The 16760-nt window shown below is 40.8% G+C and overlaps 1 protein-coding gene across 1 annotated transcript in view; it reads left to right on the top strand.

The window, feature by feature from the left end:
- Window positions 1-16760, top strand: part of PDE11A (phosphodiesterase 11A) — a gene marked incomplete at both ends in the record, with an annotated part of 418278 nt that overhangs the window by 382142 nt on the left and 19376 nt on the right. The window lies entirely within an intron of this gene.

The raw sequence follows: 16760 nt of genomic DNA on the forward strand, positions 1-16760 counted from the left end.
ATATAATTGAACATAGACAACTTTTGCTTTTCAATTTTTCTTTAATTTTTAATTAGCATCATGTGAGACAAGAGAGTTCCACGAAACATGGTTTTCCACTCTGACCCTGTGGTCTGGCCCAGGGGAGTGTTGTAAAGCAACTTCCAGCCTCTGAATCTGCCTCTCCCTGAGATGCAAAGGACAGAACCGGCTAGTGCATTCTCAGCGAGACGCACTGCGCACGCCCGACTGCTGTAGTGTGTGTGGCGTGCAGGCCAGGCCGGAAAACAGTGTCAGCTCTGAAGGGTCACATTCGCCCTTCTGAGCACGGATTAGGGCTGGCATCGATTAACACTAACGTTTAGTGTACACTAGCTTTCAATTCTAAGCAGTTGCTTTCCTCTATAGAAACCTGACGAGTTCTTTACCCCCAACCTAGCTCAATCAGACGGTTCTGCTTCCTAACTTCAAAGTGAGAAGCACGCCAGGAAAGTAAAACCTCTTTAGCTTCTCATTCTGTGTAACTCCATTAAGAACACAGTATTGTTTTTTAAGGACCTCACAACCATTAAGTTTCAAACTTATCTACCACTTTATTTTCAGTACTTTTAGGAACTGCTGAGCCCTGTCACAGTACCCTGGAAGCAAACCAACAAATTAGAATAGCATCTTGAAGATGGAAATATAATTTTTTAAATAACAAAAGTATTTTCATTTTTGTTTTATATGATCCATTAATGCCTACTAGCATAAAGTCAGCAAAATACAGTTTTAGGATAACCTAAAATTATTTTCAGTTGTAAGTGGTCATAATGCTATTTCATTTAATAATGAAAGATTGGGTAAAATAAATCAAGAACAATGCATTTTATTATAAGAGGATTCTTAGCTCTCTTTCCTTCCTATCTTCTCCTCTCACACTTATTGTCTCTGAATAATTTGGGCCCCTGAGCTGTTGGCTCAGGTATTTTCTGCTTTGCCAGACTGATCTTGACTATCCACATTGAGTTATTTTCTGTTAGTCCGTTTCCTTTGCATGCTTAGGCAATAAATGGATGAATAGATTATTCTTGCAATTAATTTTGTTTGGGAGGAAAGCTTAGGAGGATGAACCATGTATTTGTGGGGCTGCTTAATTTGGGGTACCAGTTTGTACAGCTACTATGGAGTGAATCTACAATATGTGCACTCTTCTTATGTGATCAGTTATATTAATTACCAAAAAGGGACCTCTTGTACATTTCCAATTAATTTAATTGTTTCATTATTGACTCACCATTGTTTAAGCTTATCACTTACTTCCTATTAAATACCTTGAAATATTCAGGTTAAAAGAAAATTATCCGAGTTTTAAGCTGAAATTAAACTAGGTAAAATGGCACACACCTATGGCCCAGTACTTGGGAGGCTGAGACAGGATTGCAGGTTCAAGGCCTCAGAAGCTTAGCAAGACCTTGTTTCAAAAATAAATAAAGAGCCAAGTTTATTGGGGCATGCCTGTAATCCCAGTACTTGAGAGGCTGAGACAAGAGGATCTCATGGTCAAGATCAGCCTCAGCCACTTAGCAACTTAGTGACATTGTATTTTCAAATAAGAAATAAAATGAGGCTGGAGTATAGTTCAGAAGTAGAATGCCCCTGGGCTCAATTCCCAGTACAACAAAAGGGGAACTTGGGGGTATAGCCCTACCCTTTGGGTTCAACTCTCAGGAAAGAAAGAAAGAAGAAAAAAAGGAAGAAAGAAAGAAGGAAAGAAAGAAAGAGGGAAGGAAGGAGTTTCTAGGACGATTTAGAGAGCAGTATTACTGCTTCACATAGTATAGTATCCTAATGTTTCACATCTAATTCACTATACTATTCATTTGTGAGGATAGATAACCTGTTATTTTAATCTACAGAAAATTCACATATAGAAAGGTTAAGTGACACTCCTGCCAAATTACATTTGTGTCCTGCTTGTCCATGACCTATGTTTGTTCAGTGGCCTTTCACCTGCCACCTCTCATGGCGATTTCTCTCCAGGTCTTCTGTGTCTGGGAAAAGGCACGCCACTCTAAAGGGGAAAGTGGAAGGAGCTGCTTACCAAAGCTTCTATTAATACTTGCTATTATCTTCTCATTTAACAGAGAATGAAAATCTTCCTTGTTTTGTCACCGATACTTGTTTTTAAATTTCACAATGCTATCTGTAAATGCTTTACAAAACTTTGAAGCCAACTCATCAAGGCCCTCAAACTGAAACTACAGCAAAAGTTTAATCTCTCTGAGCATCGTTACTGTTACATCTCAGGCAGTGGGTATGCCTCCCTCCTATTTAGCCAGATAATCTCACCTTACCAATTGGTACTCCAGAAGTAAATGGAATCAGCCACTGGGAGGAATTACCACTAGAGGAAGACACAGAATCATGAGGAGACAACTTATCAGGAAAGTCACTGCTATGCTGCGGCCACCACGGCCAAACAACTCGGGATGTGCTGGATGGCCGGTTTGGGGTTTTGAACATAAAAGTACAGTAATAGGGATCCAGATTAGATCAAAAGCAAACAGGGAAGCATGCATTGGAGAATCCTGACTGCAATGACAGGGATTGAAACAGCCTAGGAATCCAGTTTGGCCTTGCTACATTGACCAGGACATATGGTCAAAAGACACAGAATAGTACATGTGAGATAAGAATGTATGTTCCTTCTAATGGCCAAAGCCTCAACCCCAAGGTGGCAGGTATAGGTGAACAGAAACCTCCCATAAGCCTAAGCAATAGCTCCTCTTTGAGAGAGCTGAGATCCTCCTGCAGGTAGAGCAGCGTGGGCAGGTGGAGTCTGGAGAGGCTGCAGGCTGCTCCATACAGGAGTGAGACAGAAGAGGAGGCTGAAGGTGGTTGGACATGAGCTGGGCAGGAGATTCAAATATGGTTTTAGTACAGGTTTTCAACTTCACTGACTTTCACTGGGTAATTTGGTTTTACTTCCCAGTTTTAAAGGGGTTATGCTTGGCAAGTGTTCTAATAGGTCAAGCATTCTCTGCCAGTATTCCTGGTTACTGAGTTTGTCTCTCTTTCAAATGAAAGGTAAAGATCAAGCCAGGCATGGTGATGCACACTTGTAATCCCAGTACTTGGGAGGCTGAGACAGGATTGATTGCAGGTTTGCAGCCAACCTCAGCTACTTAGTGAGACTTTCCACAACTTAGTGAGACCCTTTTTCTAAACAAAGAATAAATAATTCTCTCCAAGCTAGAGATGTAACTTGGATATGGAATGACCCTGAGTTCAATCTTGAGTACTGCAAAAAAGAAAGAGAAGGAAGGAAGGAAGGAAGGAAGGAAGGAAGGAAGGAAGGGAGGAAGGAAGAAGAAAAAGAAAAAAAGGTAGAAATCAGAGACTCTCTGATAACTGAAAGTCCTTATCTGTATGCCTGGGTGAGGATGTACACCAGGAAATATGGGTGCTCATTGCATTTAAAATCAACACTCTTATCTATTTGATAACATCAATTTCCAATTTGCTTGTCTGCTTTCAAATTTTGAATCTGTGACTACGTTGTGGAAAAACTAGGAATGTTCTTTCTTCAAAAATCTATTTGTTAAGAACTTACTAAAGAAATTAAGTGATTGAAAGTGACTGACAGAAAATATACAAAGCTAGCTGGGTGTGGTGGTGCACACCTGTAATCTTAGTACTTGGGAGGCTGAGGTGGGAGGATCACAGGTTCAAGGACAGTTCAGCAACTTAGTGAGACCCTGTTTTATAATATTATTTTTTACATGGGCAGGGGGCATGGCTCAGAGGTAGAGTGCCCCTGGATTTAGCCTCTAGTACTGAAAAAAAAAAAAAAAAGCGAAACTGAAGACAAGAAAAACCAACTGGTTCCACCTCAAGTGGAGAAAGAGAGCAAGTCCTTGGGATATTACCTTAGCTCTCATAGCATGCAGGGGGCAGGAGAGAGAGTGTGTGCAGAGAACTGTCCCAACTCCAGGGATAACCACATAATACGGAGATATGATGTGTCTATATACATATGTGTATATACACTTAGATAGTTTTCCCAATCTTGCTTATCTTTTTAATCTCATAGTTCCAAATTTTTCAGAGAGAGAGAGAGAGAGAGAGAGAGAGAGAGAAGAAAGAGAAAGAAAAAATGGTCCTGCAGCCAGAGTCATGATTTATCTGTGACAGCATTTTAATCAGGAAGCATATAGGAAGCTGGGAGTGGGCAGGGAACCATCAAAGCGTGTTCCCCCAAGAGAAGACTAAAGCCCTGGTTAGTTAGTTCAGTCCTAGCAGGGTATCTCCAAGGAATACATTGACATCTGATTCCTATGCTTTCTGCTGTCTTAGCACCCTGCTGGGGAGCCATTAGCCTGCTGCTCAACATCTTTAGTGTGGGGGGGGGAGTAAGAAAGAAGAAGAAAAAAAGACACCATCAAACTTTGAAGTCATTGCTGCACCAGCCTTAGGGATAAACAGAAACCCTGATGTCACAGCATCATTCTGCATTCCTCTTTGCAGGAGCCTTCTAAGTGTTTGCCCCTTATTTTCATTCTCAGCTTAAACTTCAATGTACCTAGAATGTCAGTGATGCAGAGAGGCATTTTAAGTCTTCTGTTTGTTAAAGAAAGGAGGATTTCATTTTTATTATAAACATAGTCCGATTTTTTAGCTCATCCCAGACTGGCTTTTGATTTGGGGGCACATTTTCTTACAGATAATGCAAAAGGGCCTGACCAGGGCAGCATCTAGCCAGAATAATCTCTCTCAGTCAAGGAGAAAAAAAAAATTCTGTAAGAGTAGTGTGATTCTTTATTAAAAACAAAACAAAACAAAACAAAAAAAAAACCATGTGTTTCTGCAACAGGCAGAGCTTCTGATGGCACCATAAACTTGAATTTTTCTGGCTACAATTTTAATGGTTATCTTAGAAAATATGTTCTACCTGATGCAATTATTAATATACCATTTGGAAAAAGAAAAATATTTTTTAAATAGACTTGAAGTTGGAAGCAGTGATGCACACCTGTGGGAAGACTGAGGCGGAAGGATTGGAGGTTCAAGGTCAGCCTTGGCAACTTAGCCAAGACCCTATTTCAAAATTAACAAAAATAAGACAGGGCTGAGGGTGTAACTCAAAGAGAGATTGCCCCTGGTTTTAAACTCCAGTAACTAACACACACACACACACACACACACACACACACACACACACACACACAGAGTTGAAATTGTAGAAACAAGGTTAGATATTGATAAAGGGGAGATATACAGTGCTACTGCAGAATAATTTTCTGAATACTGGTAAAAAGTACCTTAAAAACAACTCATTGTTCCTAGATGGTTCATGGCTGTGTCCAAGTGTTTTTAAACAAGGAAGAATAATAACTACTAAGTTGCAGAGTGGCTGGTTAGAGCATACATTTATCTCTCTTTAAAAGCCTACAAAGAATGGAATGTGGATGGAAGGAACAACTTCCTCAGATATTTTTGAAGGAGAGAGAAAAAGAAAGAGCAAAAGAAAGAAAAGAAAAAAAGAGATAGGAAGTCACCACCGCCACCACCGCATGTATGTTTCCTCTATAACATTCAGTATTCTGGTAGATGAGAAGAAGAGATAGTTGGAGATAATTTTGGACTTGTCCTTACAAAGTGGGACATATATGGAATGGCATCATATGTAACTAAAAAATAATCAGGAAGAAGGAAGAAAAGACCACAGACATGAGGATGATGAGCACTTTGTGCAAGTCCTGCCACTAGCTCTGGCTGCCATGTCTGGGTTCTCGCAGGAGCCTGTGGTGGCAAGTTCCCTGCCCCTGGTCAGTTCTAGTCAACTGGTTCTCTTAGCACTTGCTCAGTCCCTCTGGGGCACCCAGGAGCTCTCAGCTACTGTCCCTTCACCCTTCTGTCCAAACGACTTCCTAATCCCCTTCTAATATGCTACCTGGGTAGTGCCAACTTGCTTTAGGAATATTCTGCCTTTTTCCTGAATTAGGATCTGAGATTCAACAGATAAGCCCTCTCCCTACTCCCAAAGAACAGGAGCCTGGATGATCACTTCTGATCTCCCTCTCTCTTACCCCTTCTTCTGTCTCTCTCTTCTCTCTTCTTTTCTCTTTCCCTCCCCCACTTTCCTAAAACCCACAACAGAGCATTTTATTTTATTTTTTATTTATTTATCTTATTTTTGGTACTAGGAGTTGAACCCAGAACCCAGAGGCTGGTTGAGATATATAACTAGCCCTTCTTATTTTTATTTACTTTTTACTCATTCACTCACTCATTTTTGTGGTTCTGGGAATTGAACCCAGGTACATTCTACCTCTGAACTATACCCCTAGCCCTATTTTATTTTTAATTTTGAAACAGCGTCTCACTAAGTTGCAGGGGGCCTTTGTAAGTTGCTGAGGCTAGCCAAGAACCTGTGTTCTTCCTGTCTCAGCCTCCCAAGTACTGAGTTTCCAGGCATGTGCCACCATGCCGGCATCACTGCAGAATGTTTTTTAACTTTCTTTTGCTTGGATGATAGAAACTGTCTTTATAGGAATGTCACCTTTGCTCTCCTGGCAAGCTTTGTTGTAGGCTGAATGATCTGACTCAGTTGGGCTTGGATCCTTATAGGAGATAAGGAGAGGGTTTCTCTCCCTCCCTCTCTCAAAGCTAAAAGTGGTCAGCTCGAACCTTCATTTCCCTAAAGGAGAGAGGCCACTGCGTCAATGGGTAAAGACCACAGAAGTCCCTATTCACAATGAAGAATGCATAGGTTTGATATTTTTGACATTCCATCCTTCTTACGTCTACTATACTCAAATCTGAGTGTTACTAGTAAAACCTGTTGGCCTAAAAATACCTTATGTATTATTAGTCAAATAGGAATGTAAAATAAATAAAAACATTCAAAGGGTAGTTTTATGTAATTTATAGACTGCTTCATTAACTCCAAACTTTTGCCAAAATGATCATTTCAAGAAAAAAAAATAAAGAAAGGAAAGAAGGAAAAGAGAAAGGGAAAAGAAAAAAAATCTGACCATGGTGTCCCCTGCTTAGACATGCCAGGTTACTACTGCTGCCCCTAAGACACCTTCCAGACTCCTGTTTTGGTATTCAAGGGCCCCGAGTTAATTCTGAGCCTTCCCTCCCTGGCCTCATCTCTTGTCACCTGCCTACCTTCAGAACGCACTAGACTTCTTATCCATCTCCCTTGCCTCTGCCTGTGCCTGCCTCCCCCTTCTCTCTGCCTGGAGAACATCTACTCAAACCGTCGCCTCTTCCACAAAACCTTCACTCGTGCTGGACATCCCACATCCCACAGCCTCTCTCCACAGCTACAAATAACACCCTGTATTGTGATTAACTTTCTGTCTGTCACTCTTCCCAAAAGACAGGTTCCTTGGGTCTTCCTTGCACCTGGCATAGTGCCCAACAAAGATGCTCATTGTTTGTTGAACAAATGAAGGAAGAAGCAGGAAAGCAAATGATGGGAGGCAATGCAGTACTGCAGGTTAATTATAAGTAGTGGAATGTACAAGGTAAAGTTATAATGTCATTTGAAGTTATCACCTATAAATATAAAACCCTCTCTCTCATCAGAGTATGCACTATTATATTTCTGCTCATAATCTAAAGTATATGGTCTATGAGATCTTTTTAGAAAGTGGTTTAGTTCTCATCATGGTTGAATTGGCCCTTAATTCTACTGTAAAGGACCAGTTTATAGCCATGAATTTTTCAAAGCTTTGACTTTTTTCAGCTAGGAAATATTTTAAATTTTCTTTTATCCAACATTGCCAGTGAATATAATCTTCTAGTTATTTTAATATTCAAGCTAATAGATTGAGCTAGCATATATCATACATAGATGTCAAGAAATTGTGTGGTATACTGTACACATATAACTTCAAAAAATTTTAATATAATAAAATACACTAAATGTATCAGGATTAAAATGTAATGTTTCTTTGGCTTAGAAGCCTTTTCAGATTCTCCAGTGCTTAACGGTCATCAGTTCAAACATCAAATAATATGTGCTGTGTAAGATGGAGTGCTGCATAGCAGAGAGGGCTCATCAATAAAAGGCAGTGAAGCTACTCTCACCTCCTGCACCCTTCGGGTCCTTTGCATTTGAAGGCACCTCACACCCTTGGCTACATCTCAGAGCTCTTCCCGGAGGCCTAGTGTGTCAGGATGTTTGGTTTTGTAAAGAATATTTTTTTTTACCTTCAAATAAGAGTTTGATGTGATAAAACAATCCATTCTATGCACGCTTCCTTATAAATAAAATGGACTTTAATTAGTTTTATTTCGTGCACCTTAAAATAAAATGTTCTTTACACAGTAGAACTTAAATCTATCCCTATCCATATGCATTTTATGGGCTCAAAAACTACCAGCTCAAGACAATATTAAAATCCTGAAATCTGGTGAAAAAATTATGACAAACTCCCTAAAAAGGTTTCTGTGGATAGTATTTAAGATAAGATTGACTTGTCTATAACCAGCAGACCAATATAAGTAACCCTTTTGAAAGTATTTCTGCTTTGAAATCATGAAGCTAAGTCATTTAATTCCAGTCCATATAAAGCTTGGAATGTTCTCTTTATGAAGGTTACTTTCCAATTTCTCTAGAGAGCGTATTTTAAAAGCTGATTTACCTCTTCTTCATAACCCTCTCTTCTTTTGCTCTTTTCAGCAAAAGGAAGAAAAAAAAAAAGGAGAGAGGGAGGGAGATCATAAGGGGGGAGGAGGAGAGAAGGAAAATTGCATTTTTAAAAACTGAGATATGCATATAGGCCTCTTTCAACTATTGGGGTTTTTGCATTGTAAGTGCCTCTCAAAATTTCTGCAACTTAATATTCATTTGGAAGGTCACCATTGTTTGAGCTTGTGGGAAATGAGGCATGAGATAAACAAAGCATTCTTATTATGCTATTGCCAAATAGAATCTTCTGTACCTTCTAAATGTTTCCTGAGAGAATTCAAGAAGGCACTACTGGATCTTCAGCTATCACTACCCTTATATGTAATTATAAGTGCTGCAGACTTACAAATACTAAATAAATCACTTGGGGCGCATTGCCTCATCCTAGTAAAAAGATGCCCCGTGGCAATGTGACTGAGAGAGCTGGGCTGTCCACCGCAACACCAGCCAGCAGGCAGCCCAGGGCTGAGTCTGTCAGGCAGAGCCTAAAGCAAAGTTAAAGGCTTCTACCCTACTAAGGTTTTGGAAAAGAAGGTTGGTATTAGAACTCTAGAGATAAAAGGGTACGTTATACATACTTTTCATTCAGTAAGCAGGCATCTACTGAATATTGACTTTATTTACCATTGGATGAAGGCTTAAATTTTTAAGGTTAGCCAGGCGTGGTGGCGCAGGCTGTAATCCCCGCGCTTGGGAGGCAGAGACAGGAGGATCGCGCAGGTTCAAAGCCAGCCACGCGCGCTGGCTTAGGAGACCCTGTTTCCAAATAAAAATGTAAAAATAGGTCTGGGAGTGTAGCCCGGAGGTAGAAGGGCTTCCAGGAACCCCAGTACCACCAAAAAAAAAAATTTTTTTAAAGGTTACAAAATACTTTTGCATGCACAATTTAACTAACTCTATCTCTGTGAAGGAAGAAAGTACTTTGTTCTAGTTTCTATAGTGATCAAGATTCCTCCTGATTAAATTTTGACAGGTGAGGAAACTAAAATCACTGAGGCCAAGAAATGAAAGGATTCAGAGTAGGCAGGATTTTAAAGCCAAGTCTCCTCAGTCTTCCCCACTAAACCACCCTGAGGATGCAAACTGATTCTCTTTTACCCAGTAGCAATCTACCTTTATAAACTACTCATCTAGAAAATAAAACTAAATCCTTCAGAGGGGAGGATACAGGGATCTGAGTAGAGATTCTGGGCATGGATGGGGGGAGATATCTTCCTAAAGGATGGAATGAGCTAATGGATTCTGTTTAGCCAACCAGCACAGGTAATGGTCTCAAAATACTTTATGTCAAGTTGCCCTTGATTGAACACTTCTACCTGTAAAGTGTATTGATGTTGCCAATTAAAGATGGCAGATTACCCTTACAAGTTTATTTCATCATCCTTCTGAAAACCCTATTAATATTATAAAACTAAAGAAAAATTATTTTTGGTTCTGGGGATTGACCCAGGGACGTTCTAGCTCAAAGCCATATCTATTTTTTTTAAAGGGTCTCATTAAGTTGCAGAAGACCTCACTAAATTGCTGAGGCTGGCTACAAATCTGTGATCCTCCTGTCTCAGCCTCCCAAGTACTGAGATTATAGATGTGCACCACCGCATCCAACTTTAGAGAAATTTTGAAATAAATTCCTTTGGGCAATGGGAAGAGGCTAGAAGAATTTCAAGGAGCATGATATAAAAGCCTAAACTGCCTTGAACAGACTGTTAGTGAGAACGTCAATGACACTGCCGGTGAGGTCTCGAAAGGAATTGAGAAGAGTAAAGAAGCCATAGCATCGCCTTAGAGATGCCTCCATCACCAAGAGCACACTGTTGGGAGACTCAGGAACTTCACACTCTTCCACTCCTGTGATGCCCCTTCATACCAGTGTTCAAGTACAAACACATTTCTCCCAGGCGCATGAATGTATTCTGCTTCAATTACATAAAGTTTATGACGTGATTCCACATTTCTCCATAATTTTTATACCATCCTTTGAGACAGCAGTCTAGTATTCCAATCAGTTTACCTATTGTAATTTATTCAGTTATTCTTTACTTTTTCCTAATAGAGATAACTTTGAAATGAGCACGCATGTCCAATATTTTATGGACTGACTTATTTACTTGGGGGCACTAGGAATTGAACCCATAGACACTCTACCACTGAGCTACACCTCCAGCCCTATTTTATTTTTTACTTTGAAACAGGGTCTCGCTAAGTTACCAACATTGGCCTCAGACCTATGATCCTCCTACCTCAACCTCCCAAGTACTGGGATTCCAGGCAAGCGCCACCATGCCCAGCTCATGGACTTATTTAATATTATTAGTATGATTAAAAATAATAAAGTTGAATATCTTTAAGAAATATAATTCTCAAGAAAACAGAATGTGGACAGGAATAAGATCTCCTCAATTATTGGGAGGTACAGAGAAGTAAATCTCAGAATGTCTGGGAAGGGGACAGTAAGGAGCAACCAGTGGAATGTCTTTCAGGAGGGACTGCTGAGTGGCTGAGGCCTTGGAGGGGCAGGTAGAGCCAGGATGGGTGTATCAGTACCTTAGGGCTGTTGTCACAGTGCACAGAAAATTGGCAATGAGATTGAGGCATGAACCTGGAAGCAATAAGCAAATGGGGTCTCAGGCAAGCAGCCTCTGTCACCACTGCCAAGTTAGGAGACCAGAGAACTCTTCTCTCAGACCACTGACGCACCACTCCTAGCTGAAATGGAAAGTCTGTGAAATGACTGGCCAGACCCCCAGACTCACACCTAGGATGCCAGCAGCCAGATACCCCCAGAGGAAGGAAAATATTCTTCTCTAGGGGACAGAAGGGCCTGAGGAAAACAATCTGCATAGACTGGAGAATCTCACTGTTGAGCTCCCTGCAGGAAGCCCACCATTGAGATCCAGAGCTCTCTGGCTTCCCTGCCCTCCTCCCCTCATGCCCTGCCTTGAAGAAGTCATTCAGGGTCTGACCCTTTAAATATCAATGATGAGGACCATGGGGTTTCAGGAAAGCCTCCAATACTAAAGAAAAGACACAAATCAAAAAACAAAGAGGAGCTGAGCAGGCTTGTAATCCCAGCATTTGGGAAGCAGAGAAGGGGGAGGATTGCAGTGCATGGACAGCCTCAGCTACTACTTAGTGAGGCCCTTTGCAAATCAGTGAGACCCTGTTTCAAACCTAAAAAGGACTAAAAAGTAGGGCTGGGGGTGTAGCTCGTAGGTAGAATGCCACTGGGTTTATCCCCAGTACCGCAAAAAAAAGAAGGAGAAGGAGAAGAAGGAGAGAAGGAGAAAAAGAAGAAGAAGGAGAAGAAGGAGAAGGAGAAGGAGAAGGAGGGAGGATAACAGGCCGGGTGTGGTGGCACACACTTGTGATCCCTATGCTTGGGAGGCATGTAATGTAAAATAGGTCTGGGAGTGTAGCCTGGAGGTAGAAGGGCTTCCAGGAACCCCAGTACCACCAAAAAAAAAGAGGATAACAAAAGGCAATCCAACCCCCCCCCAAAAATAAAACCCTCTGATATCATCAAAATGATGAGAAACTTGTTACAAAACCAATCCAAAATGCCTGGTTTTTTTTTTTTCTTTCTTTCTCTCTTGTCTGTCATTTGCCTTGTCACCATTATTCTCTTTCATCTGGAGCCCTATCTTAGAAAGACCTTCAGACTGCCCCACCAGCACCTGCGTTGTGCTGAGCAGCCCCTCCTAGGCTCACCTCCACAGACTCACCTCTACAGTCCTGCCCTCCATCCTCCATGGTACCCCCTGGGCTATCTAAAGCAGATCTGATCACTTCTCTCACCTGTCTAAAATCCTTCAGCCCCTTTCTCCTAGTTACTAAAAGAAAAAAAATCTAAGTTGGGACATATGATTATCCAATCCCACCTCCTCTCTCCCTCCTGTGTATCCCTTGATCCTGCCACAGCTAGCACCTACTTTCCCAAATCACTGACTCGCCAAGGGCCCACGCCCAAGCCTTTGCTCACACAGCCACCTGCAAGCCTGCCTTTCCTTCCTCTCCCCAAGCCAATTCTATCCTTACTTTTAGCTCTGCTCAGATGACAGGCTCTTTGTAAAATCTCTATTTGCCCCCCAAGAAGTAGATACTGCCATCTTGGAGACCCTCCCCGCTTCCTTCTATTAGCACCCTGCAATCATTTGCATATCCTCTGTTGCTCAGCCACAAGGCCCTGCACATGCTGAATGCCCCATCCTCCTCCCTCCTCCCAGCTGGGGCTGCAGTGTTTAAGTGGTCCAGCAGTGGGGGGAGCCCAAGGGCTGCCTCAGCAACACAGCAGGGCCAGAAAGTGACAGAAACAGGAAAGGTTGGGTTACCACATTGCTGCTAGTGAGATCTTGTGTTCCCTCAGCATCTTGCACTCTCAGAATGCCCTGAAGAAACCAACTGCTCCTGAGTGGCCCTGTGGCAGGCATTAACATTTCTGCCTTCATTTCACAGATGAGGAGCTAGGGAGGTTAGCCTTGCTGCTCAGAAGCTCTCCTGTGAATTACGGGAGTTTCCGCATGTGGACCAATACCTCCAACACACAGAGAGGGAGGAGCTAGAGGACCGTAAAATAACAGAAAAGGAAGAATTACTCTCCAAGTCTTTGACTTGACATATCCTCTCAGGCCTTAGGGCTACAGGTGACCTAAACAGCTAGAAAATTTAAATGGAAAAGCAGAAACAGAGAAGCAGAGACATACAGAGAAAAAGCCAGCAGGAAAGAGACAGCAGACCTAAGATGAGGCCCAAGATGAGGCAGTAAGGGCTGAGTGTTTTTATGAAATGTCCTCTTTAAACCCTGCCCTCCTTGCTCATCAAGCCGTGCTCCTCATCCTCAGCTGAATTTTTATGGTTATCACCATTGGCTTGCAGTTTTGACTGAAAATAGCTTCACTCTGCTGCTTCTTAAAGGACCTTAGCCTTGCAAAGTGACTTTTGTCTTAGAGCAAATGGAATTAATGAGAGGCAATATCACCTTACTGTACAAAGCTCTCCTACACATGAGTCATTATTGTTATTATCATTAATATCATCTCTAAGCCTTAGTATCCCCACTTAAACCTGGATAATCATAGTCAAACTGTCTGTCTCACAGATGTAGCATTGTTTATAATAACATTCCTTGAGTAACTTACTTTGTGCTCAATACTGGGTGTCCAAGCATTGGCTGATTCAACCCTCTTAGCAATATTTAGATAGATACCATGGTTATACCATTTACCATATGAAAACGGAGGCTGCCAAGTTTCAGCAACTTATACACACGTGCACAGTAGGTGACTGAACTTGGATTCTCTCTGCCTTCAAATCCTAGCCAGTACGGCCTGCTGAGATCACACTTGTGCAGGTATTAGCATTATGCAAACCTCCTAACCTTTACTGGAGTACCTTAAACAGAAGCCACAAGCTGCCATAGCACTGAAATGTTTATGCAGAAGCCAACTTGCCGATCCTCCCACAGGCAAGGAAAACAAAACCCTGAAAGGTCACTATGACATTCATGTCTAGAACTGGGTGTAGAACCCAAGACTTTTGACCTTCACCTTAGAGTTTGTCCCGATATCCTACCATCTTCCTCTACATGTAAAATTTGAAGTCATCTCCAGGTTTTCAAAGCCCTTCTGAAGTGACAAAATGAAAAAGGAAATCTACGTGAGGACTGAAGCAGATCTCAGGCAGGGAGAAAGCCGATTGCAGCCCCAAGTGTGTTTTGAAGGACAGCACGGTGAACCTAGATGCCTCCAGGAACGGGAGAAATGGGATGAAAAGTCAGCAAACAAGGTAGAAAAGACAGCCCTGAGAGGGCCTGAGAAACTGAACAGAAAATCCGAAGGAAGATAAATGGATAATTTAACAGCCATTCAGTTTTTAAGAAAGACAAAGAGCAAGCTACATTGCATCAGAAAAGGCCTAGAAATGATGATGGATGGGCCCCTTCAAATGAGTGGTGAGCACAACAGAACCGCGCTTGCCCGCAGAATTCCCAGCTGAGGGCAAATTTGAGGAACTAAATAAGGATATGAGACTGATACGGATTGAAGAGTTTTTCAAAATCTATTTAATGGCCAGGCAGGGGACACTGATCGCTTTTCAGAAGAAACGCTGAGGAGCAATGAGGTGGTCGGCCCTTATTTGTAATGTGGATGGGTGAGCTGCCGGGGAGGGGGCTATTTTTATGCGCACTGTTATCACAGCATACAGTGAGGCATTAAAATTATTTTTGAATTATGATAGTAAAGCATTAAATTATCTTGATCTTTATGAAATCAGCATTTCTCTTTTTCTGTCCTTGTGTTAGTAAGTCATCTTTATTAACAATCGGATGACTTATTATTTAATAATTCTAACAAATGACCAGAGGTTGAGAGTTCTTTCATCTATTCGCATCAGGCTTTTAAATAAAATATTTTCTTGCTAAATAGTTAATACCCAGCGAGTGCAATTCCAGAGATACAAAAGACACAAAAGTATTAGAGGAAAGTGCTTCTCCCTACACTGCTCTTCATCTAGTGCTTCTCTCTAGAGACAACCACCATTAGCCAGTCTCTCATGCATGATAATCTATATAAAAGCATAAATACAGTGTGTTTTTACTCTGGGCTTTTTACATAATGTTTACACGTTATTTTAAAATAGTGCCTATATGTGTGAATACACCCTACTCCGTATTGTGCTTCTTTACACTTTAAATGTTTTTGAGATTATTCCTTTTCAGGTATATGTTTTTTAACTAAAATTTGAACTCAGGGGCATTCTATCTCTGAGCTACACCCCCAGCTCTTGTTTTTTGTTTGTTTGTTTGTTTGTTTGTTTGTTTGTTTGTTTGTTTGTTTTAAATAAGGCCTTGCTAAGTTGCTGAGGATCTGGAAAAATTGCTGAGGCTGGCCTTGAATCTGCGATCTTCCTCTCTCAGCCTCCCAAGTACTGAGATTACAGGTGTGCACCACCACATCCAACCCTTTGCAGTCTTTATACAAAAGCTGTCTTCTTGTTCTTTTTGGATGGCTGCATAGTATTAGATTTTAAAGATAAAGGATACATCTTTTAACCAATAATTACTTATTTTATTATTTACAAACACTGATGTTTCTAGTGGTAGGCTATTATAAACAATACTGTGTGTGAATGATTCCCAGAAGTAGGATTACTGGGCATTGAAAATATGGGTATTGAAGTTTGGGTAGGTAATTCAGACTGTCTCTGTAGAGTTTGAACTAATTTATATTAACACTGGCAATACCTAAGGTGCCTATTCTCCATAATCTTACCAACAAATTTCTCGAATTTTGCCAATATAATCTGTTCAAAATTTATCTCATAGTTTTAATTTGTTTTATATATTACAAATGTGACTATATTTTAGTGCAGATTTATTTGCTTAGGAGTCGTTTGCTGTGTGTGTGTGTGTGTGTGTGTTGTTGTTGTTGTTGTTGTTGTTGTTGTGCTGGGGATGAAACCTGGGGCCTTGTGCATGCTTACTCTCTAAGCATATTACCACTAAACTTTCTTTGTATTTTTGTCCATTTTTCTATTGGGCTATAATGGTATTTTCTTATTGATTTGTTAGAGCTCACTATGTATTCAAGACAAAGACTTAATCTGTAGCAAAAATGGCAAATATTTTCCCAGTTTATCATTCATCTTTTCACTTTGCTTATAGTATACATACATTGATTTACATAGCCCAAATCAGGAATCTTTTATGGCTCCTTATAATGACTTTTCCAAACAAAACGGCAAAATTAAAAACCTTTCCTCAGAACTTTTTTTAGCGCTTTTAATATATGGATCTTTGACTCTTCTGTTTTGGTTTTGCTTGGTGCGAAGCATAAGGTGGGAATCTGGTTTTATTCTTTAAATAGCTATCCAGTTTCCCCATATCAGTTTGCAACCAATCTTTTTCCTTATAATTTGAAAAGTCACTGTTATCATCTACTACATTTGCTTAAATTTGATTTTACTTTCTTTTTCTATTATGTTCTATTGACCTATCTGCCAAGTTATATTATTTCAATTAATATCACTTTATAGTATTTTTTATTTTTTGCAGTATTGGGGATAAAACCCAGGGGCACTCTACCTTTGAGCTATA

This window comes from Muscardinus avellanarius (genome assembly GCF_963383645.1).
Source record: "Muscardinus avellanarius genome assembly, chromosome: 2".
Lineage (NCBI taxonomy): Eukaryota > Metazoa > Chordata > Mammalia > Rodentia > Gliridae > Muscardinus > Muscardinus avellanarius.